The sequence below is a fragment of the Macaca mulatta genome, chromosome 5 (assembly GCF_049350105.2).
Source record: "Macaca mulatta isolate MMU2019108-1 chromosome 5, T2T-MMU8v2.0, whole genome shotgun sequence".
Lineage (NCBI taxonomy): Eukaryota > Metazoa > Chordata > Mammalia > Primates > Cercopithecidae > Macaca > Macaca mulatta.
In genome coordinates, this window is record NC_133410.1 from 191607196 (window position 1) to 191628733 (window position 21538).

The window sequence follows — 21538 nt, forward strand, 5'->3', positions numbered from 1 at the left end:
TAGAGGTAAATTTGAAATCAGCAAATAAACATGGTAGGGAAAGTTTTCTGACTTTTAAAATTAAAATTGGAAACTTAGTGGAAGATTTTAAAACTTTACGTTAATCAAAGTTGTGTCTGTAAATGATTAACAAACACTCAACTAGGTTCCCAAAGCAAAGACAGGCGTCCTGTGACCCACTACTCTCCTCCACACTTGACTGACTCTCTCTAGGGTCAACCACATTTACGTATTTAAAAGTTTCTTTTGGTATTTGCTGCTGTGTTTTTAAATAACTTTATCTACCTTGACTTTTCAGCTTTGGATTTTGAGAACTGACTTCCCGCCCTGGTTGAGGACTCAGCTTTCTTACTGTTGCCTTCCTCATGTACACGCGCTTCCCTCCCCTCATCCTCTTGGTGTTTTCTGTCACCTTGTAAAGAAATCAGTAGTCTATGTTTACATTTTTATGACTATGTAAATATTATTCATGGATGACCTATCTGGTGTACTATGATTGCATTTCCTTTTGTTTTCTCTGTAGTTAATAATCATCTCTTTTTTCCATTGGCTTACTTCTCTATATTCCTATTACCAATTTGCGGCCAGAATTATAAATCTCCTTTCAGTACATTCCAACACGCTATGTATTCTATTGGTTTGGAACCTCCTGCACCTTCTGTTCTTAATCTCCAGTTTGTCCTGGTTAATCACTGTAACTGCTGCAGACTGTCATCCAATGGCCTCCTTTACTGTCATCTTGCAGGTTTCATTTGTCATTTTCCTGTGTTGAGTGCTCATTTTCTGGCGTCGTGTCTTCCAGTTTTCTCGGTTTATTCTCTGTTTTGGTGGAGCTGCATTGGAAAGGGAGCATAGATTTGCTGAGGCTTTGCATCTGCACAAATGCCATTATTCTCTCATATGTGATTAATATTTTAGCTAGGGATGTAATTCCAGGTTGGAAGTAATTTGGAGTAAAAATTTGATGGTACTGCTTTACTGACTTGTAGCTTCCAATGTTGTGTTTGAGAAGTCTGATGCTTTTTTTTTTTTTTTTTTTTTTTGGTTATTTGTTTGTTCCCTCATTGTGACCTGATTCCTCTCTGAAGATTTTAGGTTTTGTTTTTGCCCCTACATTCTAAAATTTCACAGCGTTGGCGTTGATGTAGGCCTTTTGTAACCATTGTGCTAGGTGGGTCATATATGATCAAGAAACCAGTGTCATTCAGATTCAGTTTAGGGAAATTTTCTTGCACTAGTACTTTGATAATATTTTTCTCTTTGTTTTTACTACGTTCTCTCTCTCTGGAACTCATGCAAGTCACCTATTAGACCTCCTAGATTGGTTGTTCACTTTCCCTATCTTTTCCCTTCTTACTCTTTGGGAAATTTTTTAAACTTGATCTTTTAATTTGTCAGTAGATCGTTTCTACCATCATATTGTTCATTTCCAGGAATTTTAAAATTCTTTCCTCCAAATATTTATGTATGTATTTATTTACCTCCTCTCCCCTCCTCTCCTCCCCTCCCCTCCTCATCTCACAGGGTGCTCTGTCACCCAGGCTGGAGTGCAGTGGTGCAGTCACAGCTCACTGCAGCCCTGACCTCCCAGGCTCAAGTGATCCTCCCACCTCATGCTCCTGAGTAGCTGGGACCACAAGCATGCACCACCATGCCTGCCTAATTTTTAAATTTCTTTGTTTTTGTGGAGGTGGGGTCTTGTTATGTTGCCCAGGCTGGTCTCAAACTCTCAGGCTTAAGTGATCTTCCTGACTTGGCCTCCCAAAGTGTTGGGATTGCACACATGAGCCACCGTGCTTGGCCATATATTTCTATTTTGATGGTAACCTGTTCTGTCTCTCTGAAGATGCTAATTGAAGTTTTCTTCAATATCTCTGAAGAAATGAATTCTTCAGTTTTATTTTTTCAGTGTTGTTTTAGTTTCTGCTTTCATTTTGGGGGACTAGTATTCTTAGCTTTTGCATTTGAGATAAGTAATACCAACCATTCTGGTTCTTCACTCCTTCCAGACACAGGAGACAGGATTAACTTCCCTGCCTCCTTGTGACTTGTTTTGGCCAGTGGATTGCAAACAGAAGTGATGTGCACATCTCCCCTACTTGGGTGATTGATGCTTGTGTCGAGATTGGAGATGCCACAAGCACCCAAGATGCAGTCTGGAATGCTCCACACTGAGGGGGCCACACTGAGCTGCCCGGGGATTCATCCAGAGCCACTTTGGACTTGGCTTGAATGGGAAGTAAACGTTTATTTTTTTTAACCACTGAGACTTTGGTATTGTTTTTTATTGCAGCGTTATCTAGCCTGTCCTGACTGAGACAGCTCTCAGTCATATTTAAGAATGAGGCACAAAAAGCTGTTTGGAAGCTCTCTACTAGTGGGTGGGGTAGTCATGTGGCAGTGATCTGGCTCAGCGTTTCCATTAAGGCACTCCCAGATGTTAATGTCAGTGGCTCTTTTCTCTTGGTCTGGTTAGTTTTCCCAGGAAAACCCTCCAATTCTCCCGCCTGACATATGTAAGCCCAGCTCCTGGGCTCTGCAAACTGAGTAATGGAAGTAGGGCTTGGGACGCTTGCTGTTCAGTGTGTGCACACTCTCTTACGCTCCCTCTTTTTAATAAGATACTCCTTTCAGCAGTCCCAGCCACCTGGAAGTCCACAGCCCATCTGATTAAGTCTTTCTAGAGAATAAACCTGTTTCTGCGCAAGTTGGGCAAAGGCAGGCGGGGGGTCTGACTGCTTCTTAACAGACTGCTGGCGAGACCTCCATGGTCACACCCTCTGTCTGAAGTCTTTGGTGCTGGAATTCCTGAGCCATTTCAGACTTTTGCAGTATGAATTGATCTGCTGCTGGGCTTTCTCTGTTACTAACCTAGGCTTTCTGTTTTTCACATCTGCTGAATCACTTACCACACTGCAGTTTGCTCCCCACTGTCCCAAATTTTGTTGTTCTCATCCACTGACTTTCCCATTGTCCTTTTGTGTTTATGCCTTTTTAAAAATCCCCTTTCTGCTCTTTTCTAGAGGGAATGTAGGTAAGCACATATATTAAATCTACGTAGTGTTTACTGGAAGTTCTTTAATAATGAATTTTATCCTCCCCAATTTTTATTTTGAAAATTTTTAAACATAAGAAAAAATGAAAACAGTAGAATGGACACCATTGTATATATTCTGCTCTTAGATCTGACAATTAACTTTTTGCCAATTTTATCTCCTTTTCCTCTTCCTCCTCCTCCTCCTCCTCCTCCTGCTCCTCCTCCTCCTCCTCCTCTCTCTCTCTCTTTTGCTCTCTTTCTCTCTCTCTGTAATATTCTACAAGTATATATGGTATATGTAAGATAAATATATCTATGTCTATATTTTCTCTCTTGCTGTGACATTTGAAGGTAAGGTACAGATATTATGACCCTTCACTTCTAAATAGTTCGGCATACATTTCCCCGTATATATGGTATATGTAAGGTAAATATTATTTATGTCTATATTTTCTCTCTTAGTGTAACATTTGACAGTAAGGTACAGACAGCTATTATGACCCTTCACTCCTAAATAGTTCATCATACATTGCCCAGGAACAAAAATATTCTCTTACAGGACTATAATTATCGTACCTGTGAAAATTTAAAAAAATAACATCATCTAACATCTATCATATCTAACATCATCTAACATCTAGCATAAATTGTGTAGTTTCAAAATTTCTTATTTATTTATTTATTTATTTATTTATTTATCTTTTTGTTTTTGTTTTTGAAACAGTGTCTTTGTTGCCCAGGCTGGAGTGCAGTGGTGTGATCTTGGCTCACTGTAGCCATGATCTCTTGGGCTCAGGTGATCCTCCCACCTCAGCCTCCCAAGTAGCTGGAATCACAGGCACACACCACCACCCCCGGTTAATTTTTTGTATTTTTTGTAGAGATGGGGTTTTGTCGTGTTGTCCAGGCTGATGCCAAACTCCTGAGCTCAAATGATCTGCCTGTGTCAGCCTCCCAAAGTGCTGGGTTTACAGGTGTGAGCCACCATGCCTGGCCTCAAAAATTCTTTTGTAACTTTTTTTCCCTTAAAAATTGTGATCCCATTGTGGTAAACATGCTGCAACTGGTTCTCTTTTAGACTAGAACAATTCCTCAAAGCATCGTTTTTTGTTCTTGATTTTTTGCTTTTAATTAATCTTGAACAGAACTAGCACCCATAGAAAAGGATAAATAAAGATGAGTCCCTGATAAGGAGATGTTTGTGAAAGCACTGGGAAACAGCACATTTTATTTTTTTAATGGTTTGTTTTTCTAACCCAGGTGCTACTAAGCTAAAACTTAGCCAAGCAATGCTTTGCACATTCAGTTAAAATAAAGAAGCAGTATTTGTCTTCACTGTGATGAGGAACTATATTTAGAGTTTTCCTAGCCCACCCCGCTTCACCTTGCATACTTTGCCAGCATTCAACCTCATGACTTATGTTTGCTTCAAATTGAATTTGAGTCTAAGCTCAAAGGGCATGCGTTTTTGTTTATGACTAAGGGCCGATCTCTGAAGTTAGTATAGTTATCAAACATTCCTCACATTCCATATGTCTGATTTTTAGTGCTTGGAGGATCTGGTGCTATGCCAGAGGAACATAGAGGCTAGAGAGCACACGGAAATACCACCGAAGAAAGTCTCCGTGGAAGCTATCAAAATTCAATCATATGTTTAAATAGCAAAGCAAATAGTAGGTATGGGATTGATTTGTGGCATGTTAGTACCATTCTTTAGGCTGCTTAGGAACATTTCTTAGTTTTCTGTTGATTCTTGAAATTCCAGCCCTGGAACTTAAAAAAATCTGTGATTCTTTCAGTTTGTCTTTTAATTGTACTCAGGGACAGGATGAGGAGTTTTTTTTATTTTTTATTTTTATTTATTTTTTTGAGATGCAGTCTCACTCTGTCGCCAGGCTAGAGTGCAGTGGCGCAATCTTGGCTCACTGCAACCTCCACCTCCCAGGTTCAAGCGATTCTCCTGCCTCAGCCTCCTGAGTAGCTGGGATTACAGGCGCCAGCCACCATGCCCGGCTTATTTTTGTAGTTTTAGTAGAGATGGGGTTTCGCCATGTTGGCCAGACTGGTCTTGAACTCCTGACCTCAGGTGATCCACCCACCTCGGTTCACCAAAGTGCTGGGATTACAGCCGTGAGCCACCAGGCCCAGCCCTTTTATTTTTATTTTTGTACTTTTTAATTTTTTTGAACCACTCAGACTTCATCCTTTCCTTCTTACTCTCACAGGGGAAGAGAAGAATGATCATCAGTGGCAAATGGCAGCTGCAGCCAAGCAACACCAGCCTCAGACTCAGGGCAGAACGCCGTGCCCTCCTCGTGGAGGAGTTTTTCAATGCTGCAAAACAAATACTTGCAAAAGCTAAGCGTGACTTAGTGTATGGTCGAAGAGGTCACCATTGCAGATGTAGTGGTCACCAGAAGATAGGTTCATTGAACACGTGATGAATGAGCAGCAGTCGCTGTTCTAGCCACTAAGGACTACAGTGGTGGACAAAATAAGTCATGGGGAGGTAGGAAGGAGGACTAGAGCAATAAAGGAGATAAATTCAGACATGGTAATAGCATTAAAGAGATAAACTGTATGACATGATAGATAGTGAGTACTTTAGATAGACTCATGCATTGGTCAGCTCTGCTGGGGTAATAAGCAACCTATAAGTATGTGACTTCCACAAGTGTCTCCTTCTAGCTCGTATTATGTTGTCAACTAGAGAATAAAGAGAAATAATCATGTAAGTCAAAAATCTCAAGGCTGAGGATCATGAATGCTCTGTGAAATCGTTTGGTCACTAAAAATGTGTTTAGAAAAAAATTCAAATTGGTCTTGGTGAAATATATGCATAACACAAAAGAGTCAGATTATGACAATAAAAATAGAACCTTTGTACATTTAATAGAAAACAATTTAATACAAAGAAATCAAAGAAAGAAATTGTAGGACCTTTGGTCAGAAGCTCCTTTGGTGTTTAACAAGGTTCAAGAGTAAATAAGGATGTTTCCTCTTCTTAATAAAGACATTATATATAAAAAAGTGAACATTTTGTAGAAACAGACTGTAATAAAAACTTGAATCTAAGTTTAAAATGCCTTAGATGATGTTAGGAAAAAAAAAGAGTAACATTTATGAACATGGGCATACATTTTTTGGATGTCTGTAAATAGTCATCTTTGAATTGTTAAGCATGCTTTCTGGTATGTGCTTTTTCTCTGGCCTGAGAAGCTACAGGGGCACCGAGACTGACTGACTGACTCATTTACCTTCCTAATGCTTTTTTGGGAAGCAGTTAGACTTGGTTTAATTGTCCAGTAATCTGGCCAGATGCCTCCATGATCTTCACATTCTGGAAGGCCCGTGCTTAACTGAATTTCTTCTTCACTTTAGGACCCTGGAGGGTAACTCCATTTAGGTCAATTATGTAGAGATCCCTTAGTTAAAGACCGGGCCCTACTAACAGCATCACTATAGCATTAGGACATTTGTTCAGTTAAATCCCACAGAGCCTCAATGTTCATGTGGCCAAACTAACATACTTTCTTCTTGCATTTATCCAGGCAAGATTAAGAGTTGAGATATACCGAAGTAACACCAACTTCACATTATGAACATTTTGAAATTTATTGTGAAATTCATTTGTTTTGTCTCTAAATGTAACAATAGCTATAGACTACAAAAAAAGTTAAAATCAGGGCCAGGCATAGTGGCTGATGCCTGTAATTTCAACTCTTTGGGATGCCGATGTGGGAGGATCACTTGAGCCCAGGAGTTTGAGACCAGCCTGGGCAACACAGTGAGACCCCGTTTCTAAAAAAAAAAAAAAAAAATTTTTTTTAAATTAGCCCGGCATAGTGGCACATACCTGTAATTCCTAGCTTACTCTTGAAGCTGAGGCAGGAGGATCACTTGAGCCCAGGAGTTCGAGGCTGCAGCAAGCTATGATTATGCCACTGCACTCCAACCTGGGCAGTAGATCAAGACCCTAAAGTCCCTGAAGTCTTCCTGTGCTGCCCAGAATCTCTTTAAAAAAAAAAAAAAAGGTAAAAATCAGAGGATGGAACTGAAGCACCAGATACTTCCCCACAAGCTATTAAGGCTGAGTTAGTTCTTATAACTCTCCCCTGACAGCAGCTGTGCCAGGGCGCTTGCTGCATGGAAGCTAGGACTCAGTCTGATCTAGCTGAACCCTCCCTTTGGAAGCAGCAGGCTTCAGGGCACATAACCGAGAACAACAGGTTAAGGCTAAGGCACCATGGCCCGAAGTCCCCTTAATGCAGGAGCTGCATAGCAGGCGGTGCTTTCCAAGGTTAACTTTATGAATCTGTGTCTGAGTAAAATACTTGTCAGTATCTAAGTTAGGGCTCATTCAAGGATATTCAATACAGTGTTGTTTTGGATACAATTAAAATGGCTATCATCAGTACCAGACGATACTGGAAAGGCTAAACTGTGTTCTAAGCTTATTATAAAAGATGCTCCCGTGACAGAAAATAAAATTTAAAAAAATAAACTTACTGTAAAAAATGAGGTAGCAACAGGAAAAGTCTCACAAATTATGTTGCTGAATGAGAAGAATGAACTTCAGAACGATGTGCACAGTATATTATATTTTCTAGGCTGTATGTAGAGAAGGGCCTGCAAGAACACATACTGCCCCAGTGGTCGTGGATACTTCTGAAGAGAGGAGTGTGAGAACTGGAATGAGAGCTGGTGCTCAAAGAGACGTAGCATTATCCACAATAGTTTAATATTTTACAAGCAGGGCATATTCATGTATTTTTTAAACTAAAATCTTGTATTGAAAGTAAGATTTTTTAAAATACTTTATATTCTAGGGTACATGTGCACAACGTGCAGGTTTGTTACATATGTATACATGTGCCATGTTGGTGTGCTGCACCCATTAACTCATCATTTACATTAGGTATATCTCCTAATGCTATCCCTCCCCCCACCCCACAAGAGACCCCGGTGTGTGATGTTTGCCTTCCTGTGTCCAGGTGATCCCATTGTTCAATTCCCACCTATGAGTGAGAACATGTGGTGTTTGGTTTTCTGTTCTTGCGATAGTTTGCTGAGAATGATGGTTTCCAGCTGCATCCATGTCCCTACAAAGGACACAAAGTCATCCTTTTTTATGGCTGCATAGTATTCCATGGTGTATATGTGCCACATTTTCTTAATCCAGTCTGCCGCTGATGGACATTTGGGTTGATTCCAAGTCTTTGCTATTGTGAATAGTGCCGTAATAAACATACGTGTGCATGTGTCTTTATAGCAGCATGATTTATAATCCTTTGGGTATATACCCAGTAATGGGATGGCTGGGTCATATGGTACTTCTAGTTCTAGATCCTTGAGGAATCGCCATACTGTTTTCCATAATGGTTGAACTAGTTTACAGTCCCACCAACAGTGTAAAAGTGTTCCTATTTCTCCGCATCCTCTCCAGCACCTGTTGTTTCCTGACTTTTTAATGATTGCCATTCTAACTGGTGTGAGATGGTATCTCATTGTGGTTTTGATTTGCATTTCTCTGATGGCCAGTGATGATGAGCATTTTTTCATGTGTCTGTTGGCTGTATGTATGCCTTCTTTTGAGAAGTGTCTGTTTATATGCTTTGCCCACTTTTTGATGGGGTTGTTTTTTTCTTGTAAATTTGTTTGAGTTCTTTGTAGGTTCTGGATATTAGCCCTTTGTCAGATGAGTAGACCGCAAAAATTTTCTCCCATTCTGTAAGTTGCCTGTTCACTCTGATGGTAGTTTCTTTTGCTATGCAGAAGCTCTTTAGTTTAATTAGATCCCATTTGTCAATTTTGGCTTTTGTTGCCATTGCTTTTGGTGTTTTAGACATGAAGTCCTTGCCCATGCCTATGTCCTGAATGGTATTGCCTAGGGTTTCTTCTAGGGTTTTTATGGTTTTAGGTCTAACATTTAAGTGTCTAATCCATCTTGAATTAATTTTTGTATAAGGTGTAAGGAAGGGATCCAGCTTCAGCTTTCTACTTATGGCTAGCCATTTTTCCCAGCACCATATGTTAAATAGGAAATCCTTTCCTCATTTCTTGTTTTTGTCAGGTTTGTCAAAGATCAGAGGGTTGTGGATGTGTGTTATTATATCTGAGGGCTCTGTTCTGTTCCATTGGTCTATATCTCTGTTTTGGTACCAGTACCATGCTCTTTTGGTCACTGTTGCCTTGTAGTATACTTTGAAGTCAGGTAGCGTGGTGCCTCCAGCTTTGTTCTTTTGGCTTAGGATTGTCTTGGCAATGCAGGCTCTTTTTTGGTTCCATATGAACTTTAAAGTAGTTTTTTCCAATTCTGTGAAGAAACTCATTGGTAGCTTAATGGGGATGTCATTGAATCTATAAATTACCTTGAGTAGTATGGCCATTTTCACGATATTGATTCTTCCTATCCATGAGCATGGAATGTTCTTCCATTTGTTTGTGTCCTCTTTTATTTCATTGAGCTATGGTTTGTAGTTCTCCTTGAAAAGGTCCTTCACATCCCTTGTAAGTTGGATTCCTAGGTATTTTATTCTCTTTGAAGCAATTGTGAATGGGAGTTTATTCATTATTTGGCTCTCTGTTTTTCTCTTATTGGTGTATAAGAATGCTTGTGATTTTTGCACATTGATTTTGAATCCTCCCTAACTCATTTTATGAGGCGAACATCATCCTGATATCAAAGCCTGGCAGAGACACAACAAAAAGAGAATTTTAGACCAATATCCCTGATGAACATCGATGCAAAAATCCTCAATAAAATACTGGCAAACCAAATCCAGCAGCACATCAAAAAGCTTATCCACCATGATCAAGTGGGCTTCATCCCTGGGATGCAAGTCTGGTTCAACATACAAAAATCAATAAATGTAATCTAGCATATAAACAGAACAAAAGAGAAAAACCACATGATTATCTCAATAGATGCAGAAAAGGCCTTTGGCAAAATTCAACAGCCCTTCATGCTAAAAACTCTCAATAAATTCGGTATTGATGGAACGTATCTCAAAATAGTAAGAGTTATTTATGACAAGCCCACAGCCAATATCATACTGAATGGGCAAAAACTGGAAGCATTCCCCTTGAAAACTGACACAAGACAGGGATGCCCTCTCTCACCACTCCTATTCAACATAGTGTTGGAAGTTCTGGCCAGGGCAATCAGGCAAGAGAAGGAAATAAAGGGTATTCAATTAGGAAAAGAGGAAGTCAAATTGTCCCTGTTTGCAGATGACATGATTGTATATTTAGAAAACCCCATCGTCTCAGCCCAAAATCTCCTTAAGCTGATAAGTAACTTCAGCAAAAGTAAGATTTTAAAAACTATTTTCAAAAGACCACCAGCTGCTGTGTGGAGAACGGGTTATAGAGGGATGAGAGTGGAAATGTAATAACTAGTTAGGAAGTTAATCCGGGCAAGAGAAGCTAATAGGTTGGATTAGAGAGGTGGCAGTGGAGAAAAATGTTGTAAATGAGTCTGTGTTCTGGAGGGTGAACCTGCAGGATGTTGATGGAGAGGGAGGCATCAAGGATGACCTCCTCCCGGGTCGTGATGTGAGCATCTGGGTTGATGATGGTACCATTTTCCAAACTGAGGTAATTTGGGGGAGGAATGGGACTGGGGAAGTGGTCGTGAGGGGGAAGTTAAGAGTTGTTTTTTATGAGTTGTTTGATATGGCCATTAGAGACATTGCTGTAGAATGATCAAGGAGATGCTCTCTGATAAATCTGGACCTCTAAGGGAATGTCTGTCTGGAAATCACTCACTCACGGTTTTCTCTAACAAACATTGACCGCTATGTACCATGTATGTGCTTGGCATGCAGAGATGAAAAAACCACTAGGAACCCAGTGAACTGAACAGAGAAGTCAACTAACAAATGTAATCAGTGTGAACTATTTGAATAGGAAAATACTTCCAAAGCTTAACAGTGTCACTAAATAGTGACAGCTTTGGGAACGTGATGTCTTCCCCAAGAAGATGATGTTTGAATTAATTTTTAAGGACATTGAATCTTAGAAGAAGACAATTGTTTAAGTGTAAAACTGTAAAAGGGGCAGGACGGTGGAAAAGTGGAGGGAGAGAAGATGTTCCAGGTGGCGGGAACTGCACGTATAAAAGATATTTTTGCTACCTGTATATCAGGCCTACTGGCTTCTTCTTGACCTCTCCTGGGCTTCTTTTGGTAGATTTTTTAGTAGTTGGTGTCACAGGCATCTGCAACGCAGATGTCCTGCCTCTGAACTGTGAATTAGTACTTCTACGCTTTGCCATCTTCTCTCATGATTTCCTTGTACTCATGAGGAAATGTAACAAGATGTTGTTGGTACTAGCTGACATTTCTTTCTTCTTAGATGTTTAATACTTGTAGAATACTGTGCCTGTAACTCATGCCAACTATGTTCTGAAACCTGGCCAGTCCCACCAAGCTTGAAGTCTATTTATTTATTTATTTTGCCTCTCAAAAGCTAGACTGGGATGCAAACATTTAGAGCAACATCATTCATAGTAGCTAGAAGTGGAAACAATCCATATATCTATCTGTAAACTGGTAAATGGATAAACAAAATGTGGTATCTGTGCAGTGGAATACCATTCAGCAATAAAAAGAATGAATTCTTAATGCATGCTATATAATAACATTGCATATCTTGAAAACATTTTGCCAAATGATAGAAGCTAGACACAGGAAACCACAAATTGTATGATGTTATATGCAATTCCAGAAAGGGCAAATCTGTAGGGACAGGAAGTAGATGAGTGGCTGCCGGGGGCTGGGACAGGGAGATTTCCCACAACTTGAAAAGACTTACATGAACTACATAGTCTACAAATGTTGAAAAATATTAAGAAAAACCTATGGCACGAATGCATAAAATATATGTAGATACTAGACTGTTTTATTGTGTACTGCCATAAAATATACATACCATTATAAGACATTAAAATTTATCAGACCTTATGCACACATTACACACTGTACATGATGTCATTTGCAGTTGAGAGAAATGTAAACAAATGTGAAGAGGCAGTGTTAAATCATAACTGCATATAATTAACTATAGTATATACAATACTACTGTAATGATTGCATAGCCACCTTCTGTTGTTGTGGTGAGCTCAAATGTTGGGAGCATCTGCTTAAAGTGCCCTGTGATGCTAATCATCTCTGTGTGAGCAGTTCCTCTCTCTGGTAAATTGCATATCACAGTAAAAAGTGATTTCTCACGGTTCTCAAGTATTTTCATTGTATTTAGTGCAGTCCCGCAAACGAGTACACCATGGGACCCATACAAAGTGCCACTTGTGAAGCTGGAAGTGCTCCCAAGAAGTGGAAAAAAGTAATGACCTTACAAGAAAACACTGAATTGCTTGATATCTACGGTAGATTGAGGACTGCAGCTTAGGTTTCCAGCATTTCAGATGGACGATTCATGGTGTATAAACAGATAACCTAAACTTAAAACATCAATAAATATAGTACTGTAAATGTATTTCTTTTTCTTTATGGTTTTCTTAATGACTTTTTCTTTTCTGCAGCTTAATTTATTGTAAGGATACAGTATATAATACAGTGTACAAAATATGTTACTTGACTATTTCTGTATTGGTGAGGCTTCTGGTCAACAGTAGGTAATTAGTAATTAAGTTTAGGGGGAGTCAAAAGTTATATGAGAATTTTCAACTGTGCAAGGAGTTGGCATCTCTAACTCCTGCATTGTTCATAAGTCAACTGTACGTAAGTTTATACATGGACTGAAAAAATACCAAAGTATTGGAATAGATGTCACTCTGCAGGAAAGTGAAGCAAGGACTTTAATAACAGTTTGTTTTGTTATTTTCTGTATTCTTCGCAATGAGAATCTAATAACGTATAAAATGTGTATTTTTAAGTCAACATTGAAAATTATAGTATATGTAGAGTTTAGTTTGATAACAAAATATGATGTATATTTTATACATAGTATTATATCTACATGTGTATATATTTATTTAAAAACATAGCCTAGAGTGAAACACATCATATTGTTAACTGGGATTACTCCTATGTAGAGAGGTTATAGAGATTTTTAAAGTCCTCTCAGTTTCTTAAGTTTTGATAAAAGTAGTATAGGTATATTTTAATCATTTAACCTCTTCGAAAGGGAAGTTGTGACCCTTCAGAAAGGTGTGTGCCATGTGTCATTTCTTTGTTGTCCTGACTGGAGCTCATTCTCCAGACTGAATACTCAAACCTCTTCTAGTCTTCGTCCACGAGCAATTATTGTCCACCATGAAATGTACTGGCTGTGTGTTGAACTACAGGTAGGGAATTGAGGCAGCCTTGGTGGATTTCTGTTATTTGTTTGGACGATAATCCTTTTTAAGTTCTCTGCCTCTCTCAAACACTCCTACCTTCTTTGCTGGCATAGCCACTTAAAATTTCAGACTATTTTTCAAAACCGGATAATCTGACAAGCAAACATTACTTGGCACTTAGGAGAGAAAAAGAGATTCAGGTTAAAGTGTTTGTTTGACCACTTTGTTTTCTTCCATGGCATAAAAATACTTTAAAAACTTGCTGAATTATTGAAACACGTGAGATAAATTCTGTTATGTCTTTGTCACTTAAGTCTGTTTTCTCTTGAGATATTCATTGTGATACATAATGTAATGATAACAAAAATAAATCACAAGACCAAATATTTTGATGCAGCGTTGAAAGATTTTCTTGTGTCTTGTTCTGTTGTCAGGAAACATATGTATCAACTAACACCTTAATACCAGCCTTCATATTGTTATTTGAATAAGTGCACATACTATCACTTCTGTGTAAATAGAACATTTTTGAAAGAATAAATTACAATCCTTTCATGATACAGTGGACGTTTTCTTTCTGCCTGCCTTCCTACTCTTCTTCCATTCAGTCAACATTTACCATGTGTCGACTGTGTATGAGATAAGCATTAGGCATCGTGCTAGAGAGCGAGAAGAAGGCAGGCTCCCTGCCTTTGAGAAGCTCAGAGTTTAGGCTAGAGACTGAGTCTGAGTGTAGCCTAGACTAGGCTACACTAGTCTAGTGTAGAGTAGGTGCCTTAGGTGGCAGCTGATCCCTGTGGATGTGGGACAAGATTCTTGCAACACAATCAAGAATAGTATTTCTAGGTTAAATGGAATTAACATTTTTAAAAATTTAAATATTTTTATTCCAAGTTCTGGGGTACATGTGCGGTAATGTCCAGGTTTGTCACATGGGTAAGTGTGTGCCGTGGTGGCTTGCTGCACCTGTCATCTCATCACCTAGGTATTAAGCACAGCAGGCATTAGCTGTTTTCCCTAACGGTCTCCCTTCCGCCACCCGGAATCAACATTTTAATGGTTTTTTAACACTGCCAAATTGTTTCTTAAAAGGACTGTATCGAGTTACAAAGTCACCAGCAATGAATGAAAGTAGCTGATGCCCCACATCCTCACCAGAGTGAGTTTCATCACTAAGACAAAGCAAAACAGCCGGAAGCCGTGACTCATACCTATAATCTCCACACTTTGGGAGGCCAACGAGGGCAGATCACTTGAGCTCAGGAGTTTGAGACCATCCTGGGCATCAGACCTCATATCTACAAAGGAGAAAAAAGAAATTTAGCCAAGCATGTTGGTGTGTACCTGTAGTTCCAGCTCCTTGGGAGGCTGAGGTGTTAGAATGGCTTCAGCCTGGGAGGTTGAGGCTGTAGTGAGCTGAGCCATGATCACCCCACTGCACTCCAGCCTCGGTGTCAGTGAGACCCTGTCTCAAAAAAAAAAAAAAACATAAACTTGATATTTTAATAGGCTTAAATTTTAGCCTCATTGTTTTATTGTAGTTGGCATTTGTTTTTATTATTAGTGATGTTTAACATTTTCCCATGTGTTTTACTATCTTTTGTGAAAATATTCACTTAAAGTCTTGGCATTATTACATACTTGCTACTCCTTTTGAAAATCAACTTACTGAAGTGAAATTCACCTAATGTAAATTAACCATTTAAAATGATGAATTCAATGGCATTAACTACATTCACAATGTTGTGCAACCAACCCCTATATGTAGTTTCAGAACATTTTCATCATTCCTCCAAGGTACCCACTAAACAGTTTCTATTTGCCCCTTTCCTTGTCACCTGTCAACCACTAACCTACTTTCTGTTTGTATGCATTTGTGAACTATTTCATATAGTGGAATCATACAATATGTGATGTTTTGTTCCTGGCTTCTTTCACTTAGCGTAATGTTTTGGAGGTTCATCCATATTGTAGCGTATGTAAGTACTTCAGTCCTTTTTGTGACTGAATAATATTCCATTTCGTGTATATACCACAATTGTTTATCCATTCACCTGTCGATGGGAATTTGGGCTCTTTCCACCTTTTGGCTGTTATGAATAATGCTGCTGTTATCATGCACACACGTATTTATTCGAGTACCTGTTTTCACTTCCTTTAGAAGTAGACCTAGAAGTCGTAGTGTGGGATCATATGGTAATTCCATTTTAACTTTTTGAGGAATTGCTAAACCATTTTCTACAGAGGCTGCACCATTTTATGTTCCCACCCACAATGTACAGGGTTCCCATTTCTCCACATCCTTGTCAATACTCATGTCTTGTGTCTGTGTTTTTTTGATGATAGCCATCATAGTGGGTGTGAACTGGTGCTTCACTGTGGTTTTGATCTGCATTTCCGTAATAACTAATGATGTTGAGTACTGTTACTATTTGTATGTAAGTGAGAAAATGAAGGAAAAAGAAAGCCTCGCTCTTGAAGTTATTTTCAAATTAGTTAAGTATCCTTTGAAGAAAGGAAATGTTTACTGAAAATTAAATGAAGTGTCCTACTATTCCGAATAGGATGGCTGTTAAGCCATTAATTCTGTTTAAATATTTCGTCGTTTTCATAACAGAGATACTTGTAAAGCCTCCAGGTTTGTTTTTAACTTGAGCTTGTTTTCCATTTTTCTGTCACCTGGTTGGATTAGGGATCCAACCTGATTTATGCCTTTCAAACAATAGCACTCAGGGTGAACTTCTGGTCCCTGAAGTTTACCGATCAGTATTACCTCAGAACTTAGAGATGTAAATCCTCAGGTCCTTCCCAAATCTACTGAGTCGGAAACTTTGAGGGCGACCCCAACAGTCTGTGTTTTCATACGCCTTTCAGTTGAGTCAGATCCGATGCACGAATAGGTTTCAGAACCGCTACTGTAAACCAACATTCTCAGGTTGATTCTGTGATAAACAGCTCTTGTGGGAGGTGTAATCCACAACGTTGGTCTCATTAGCACCAACTTTTTTTAGCTTAAGTAGTCAGACAATGTGAACAATTAACTTGGAATCATGTTATAACCTCCTATTTAAGAAAGCATAAAGCATACAGTTCTACCTAGAAATTGCAATTCAGTTTACAAATCATGTGAAAAAGAGGAAAGTATTTTTCAAAAGTGACTTTTGATCTTTGGCCAAATACTGAAGTAATTTAAGAGGCACATACCCATGATGTATATTTTTCCTGTTACTTGTAATTTTTCAATTTTTTGGTCCTGCTTTTCATGAGCTATGTTTCCTTTTATTTGTGACTAGACTTTATTTTTTACTTATTCAGAGCCAACATTGTGAAGGTTTTTAGTGTGAAGGCCTATGCAGCAGAGCTTGCAACCACCACTGCCCTATAGTACAAATGTTGACTGGAGGGAGACGTGTGTGTGACCCAAACACATGCTTGTTTGAAGAGGAGTGTTTATTTTTTTTCTCTGCACAGGCTATTCAAATGGAAAAAGTATATCTACTTTGCAGAGTTTTATGAGGATTTAACTCACACATTTATGTATATTAGAGCATGTGTGGTACATGATAAGCATTCAGTAAGTGTTTTATATTGTTAGTATAATTGCTATATGTAAAATTTGACCTTTTCTTTAACATAGAATATTGAAAGCATTGAAGCTTTTGCAAATACCATATCTGGATCCCAAAACCCAACAGCCTGAGCCATGTGCTTTTTCAAAGGCAAATCACCCACAAATACTGTCTTTCAAGAGTGTATTCATGAAGTAACTGTAGGATTAAGTGTTAGGTGGCAGAAGGGAAATTCTATGATAGGGCCTCCTAAAGTCCTCCTGTTTACAGCCTCTCGGTTAGGATGAGGGGATGGTTAGGAGTGGTTAGTAAGTGAATGTCAAAAGAAGAGTCAGAAAGTTTGAGGAAAAGTTTTTTAGGGTAGGGGGGATTGAATATATTTATAGACTGAAGGAGAAAAAATTAACCATATGAGAAGAGATAAATATCAGATAATAAGAGATGGAGTGAGATTGCAGAGTGGAGAGGAGTGGCTGGGGTAAGGGCAGGAGCCTGGCAGGCTAGCCTGGAGAGGGGATGTGAAACATGTAGAGAGGAGTGGGGTGTGTGGGTCTGGGGAAGCAGACCTGGAAGACAACACAGTTGTGTTCAGATATTTGAAAGTCTGTCATGTGGAGGAGGAATCAAACTAGTTCTCCTTGGTACCAGGCGATGCATGCCAGCTACAGGATGACCAGACCTAGGACCAATAGAGGGGAGAATGTCTGAGGACCCAAGCAGGTGCAGACATGATGTGAACTAATCTGAAGAAATGATCCTGTTTAGGCTACCTTGTTATGTTTCCTGCCAGCTCTGTAGCACTGGGTGAATCAGTTAAATCTTGGAGCAACAGTCTCCTTCCTAACCCGTTGCACCAGGCTAAGGGCCTTCCTGGCCAAGTCCTAGTGTGACAAATTAGTTATCTGCTTGGCTGTCCTTACCTTGGCTCCCCAGGGCAAGGACCAAGTCCTTTCCTTGTTATATCCCCCCACTGCACACAGACAGGATCTAAAACGCAGGACTCTGTGACACATATTTTATGTTTCACATAAAACACAAAATTCTGGATGTGTCACATACAGAATTAAGTCTGTAAAAAATGGGAATAGGGGCTGGGCACAGTGGTTCACGTCACTCAGCACTTTGGGAGGCCAAGGCAGGTGGATTACCTGAGGTCAGGAGTTTGAGACCAGCCTGGCCAACATGGTGAAACCCTGTCTCTGCTAAAAATACAAAAATTAGCTGGGCATGGTGGTGTGTGCCTGTAGTCCCAGCTATTCAGGAGGCTGAGCAGGAGAATTGCTTAAACCTGGGAGGCAGAGGTTGCAGTGAGCCGAGATTGTGCCACTGCACTCTAGCCTGGGTGACAGAACAAGACTCTGTCTCAAAATAATAGTAATAATAATAGGCCCGGTGCGGTAGCTCACACCTGTAATCCCAGCACTTTGGGAGGCCAAGGTGGGCGAATCACCTGAGGTTGGGAGTTTGAGACCAGCCTGACCAACATGGAGAAACCCCGTCTCTACTAAAAATACAAAAAAATTAGCTGGGCGTGGTAGTGTATACCCAGAATCTTAGCTACCCGGGAGACTGAGGCAGGAGAATCACTTGAACCTGGGAGGCAGAGGTTGCAGTGAGCCAAGATCGTGCCATTGCACTGCAGCCTGGGCAACAAGAGTGAAACTCTGTCTCAAAAAATAAATAAATAAATATATATATATATATATATTTAAAAAATGAGACTAGAAATACCCATTTTGAAGAATTGTTGTTAGGGCTAAATGAGATAACATATGAAACAACCTTGCATAAATCTTGGAACATAATAGACAACTAATAAAATTTCTTTCCTTTCTGAAAAAATTAATAGGTCACAAAATGATCTTCAAAATATTGGGTAAGTGTTCTAATAAACAATAATATAAGTCGCCAGATGCCTAAAAGGGCTCATGGCAGGAAGAATAGGGGAGTGAGGCTAGACTGGAGCCTCCAGATGTTGCCCAGTCTATTTTTTTGTCTTTAGGTAAAGTGATTTTAGGAAGAGGTGATTCTCCCCATTGTGACTTGTTCTTTTATTTTGTTTTTGAGACAGTCTCGCTCTGTCACCCAGGCTGGAGTGCAGTGGTGTAATCTTGGCTCACTGCAACCTCCACCTCCCGGGTTCAAGTGGTTACCCTGCCTCAGCCTCCCGAGTAGCTGGGATTACAGATGCCCACCACCATGCCTGGTTAATTTTTGTAATTTTAGTAGCGATGGTTTTTCACCATGTTGACCAGGCTGGTCTTGGACTCCTGACCTCAAGTGAACTGCCTGTCTTGGCATCCCAAAATGCTGGGATTACAGGTATTAGCCACTGCACCTGGCCCATTGTGACCTGTTCTAATATCTGTTTATTTTCTAGAAATTCTATGTAATATGACTTCTTTCTTTTTTTGTTTTTGTTTTTGAGATGAAGTCTCGCTCTTGTCCCCAGGCTGGAGTGCAATAGCCCGATTTTGGCTCACTGCAACCTCCACCTCCTGGGTTCAAGCGATTCTTCTGCCTCAGCCTCCTGAGTAGTTGGGATTACAGGCATGTGCCACCACGCCTGGCTAATTTTTGTATTTTTAGTAGAGACGCGGTTTCACCAAGTTGGCCAGGCTGGTCTCGAACTCCCGACCTCAGGTGATCCGCCCACCTTGGCCTCCCAAAGTGCTGGGATTACAGGCGTGAGCCACCGCGCCTGGCCTTCTAATATGACTTCTTTCTAATAATTTAAGCTACTTTCCTCACACACAGGGAACTAATCTCATTATCTTCCGAAGTGGTTTGTATAATTTTTCCTAAAAGCTATTTTTTTTTCTTGTTGCCTCTATCCACCATTTTCTACTATTCTCCTTTGTCTGTTTGTGTTGCTAGTTTCCCTATCTAGTGATAGATAGAAGTTGTTGGCCAGGCGCGGTGGCTCACGCCTGTAATCCCAGCACTTTGGGAGGCTGAGGGAGGTAGATTGCCTGAGGTCAGGAGTTTGAGACCAGTCAGGCCAACATGGTGAAACCCTGTCTCCACTAAAAATACAAAAAAATTAGCCAGGCATGGTGGCGGGCACCTGTAATCCCAGCTACTGGAGAGGCTGAGGTAGGGGAATTGCTTGAACCAGGGAGATGGAGGTTGCCATGAGCCAGAGATCACGCTACTGCACTCCGGCCTGATTGACAGAGCGAGACTCAGTCTCAAAAAAAAAAAAAGAACAAAAAAGTTATTTTGAGGGAACTAATTGACATCATTTATAAATGAAGATTCTTTTAGGACTGTGGAAAGATTTCTAGTGCTTTATCCTTGCTTTAAAATTCAAGTTGTGAAACACATCTTACTTCCTCTCTGTTCTCTTAGAGCAATTCAGTAATGTTCCTGTGAGCAGATTCTGTAGTAATCATAAGCAGTTGACAGTATGAGCTCTGCTTTGTGTTAGCTAAACAATGAGAACAGATGCTACAAAGTAAAAATAACTGTTAAGACCTTTAATGTTTGTGCTAAACTATACATATGGGATGCTCTGAATGGTGGCAAGAGTTTTAGTAACCTGAAATGTTTTTTTCAAGTGCTTATTCATTTAGTGCAATTAGTACAAACTCAGTTTTTTTTGGAGTTGTGCTTGTACTCACACGGTATTCACCATCATGTAATTTTGAAGTAAACAGATACATCACTGTATGGCATCTCATGTCATAGGACACATATTTGAGTTGACAATAAATATTAAATGAGTTTGAAAGAATGATATAATGCCAGCAAGGAGAGGAAATACCATGCAGAGTTAAATTTTGCATATAAACATTGGCAAAGTGCTGCAGTAAATTACCGTTTTCTTCATAATATGAAATTCCTTTGCACAGTGCAAAGGAAGACCTTTTTAAGCAAACAGTAATCTCTGGAATTCAGCATAAAGACTCTAGTTAATTTCAGGATTTTGTTGTTGTTGCTTGTTGTTGCTCCTTTGCAGGGAATCAACCAAAAACAAACTCCATCCATTTTTACTTACTTAAAGAAAGCTTGAATGTGTAAGAAATTCCTTGTGTACAACAAGAAGAAGAAATTTAAAAGTTAATTAACATTTCAGTTCACTGTATTTGTTTTAATTTATATTGTTTGTAATTTTGGAATACATCTGTTAGTTCTTTTTGCTTTGTGTTAAACTTCTTAGTACATCATAGTAGTATTTTCTTTTTATCAGGATAGCACCGTAATTGGGTTCTTAATTTGTTTGGAACCTGATAATGTTGTCTATTTATATTTTATAATTTGCATAAGAATTCAATCCTAAAATTTTAATATTTGCAAATATCTATGTAATGCTTTTACTTATTGATAGAGTGCAGAGAAAATATATATGTTTATCCATATATAGAAAATAAAGTATTAAATTGATATTTGAGGGAACTCTGCAAAGAGATTTTTATATTCAAAATTTTAGGAATGGAATCTTCTGAATTTTTCAGAGTTCACGATTACATGTATACCTACAGATGTAATTGTAGTCTCAGAACAGTGACAATTAAATGCTTATCTGCTAACCAGTTAGTGGAACAAACTGGATTATTTCCAAATGTAATCAAGTTACTATTAACTTGTAATCATAGCACATGCTCTCAAGCTTTTATAACTTCTTAT

The 21538-nt window shown here is 39.3% G+C and overlaps 2 protein-coding genes and 1 pseudogene across 7 annotated transcripts in view; 1 reads left to right on the top strand and 2 right to left on the bottom strand.

Annotated features, from left to right (window-relative positions):
* DCTD (dCMP deaminase) overlaps nucleotides 1-21538 on the bottom strand; it is a 500232-nt gene that overhangs the window by 275159 nt on the left and 203535 nt on the right. The window lies entirely within an intron of this gene.
* Nucleotides 1-21538, top strand: part of WWC2 (WW and C2 domain containing 2) — a 218253-nt gene that overhangs the window by 71194 nt on the left and 125521 nt on the right. The window lies entirely within an intron of this gene.
* Nucleotides 5225-5408, bottom strand: LOC114678627 (small nucleolar RNA U3; annotated as a pseudogene).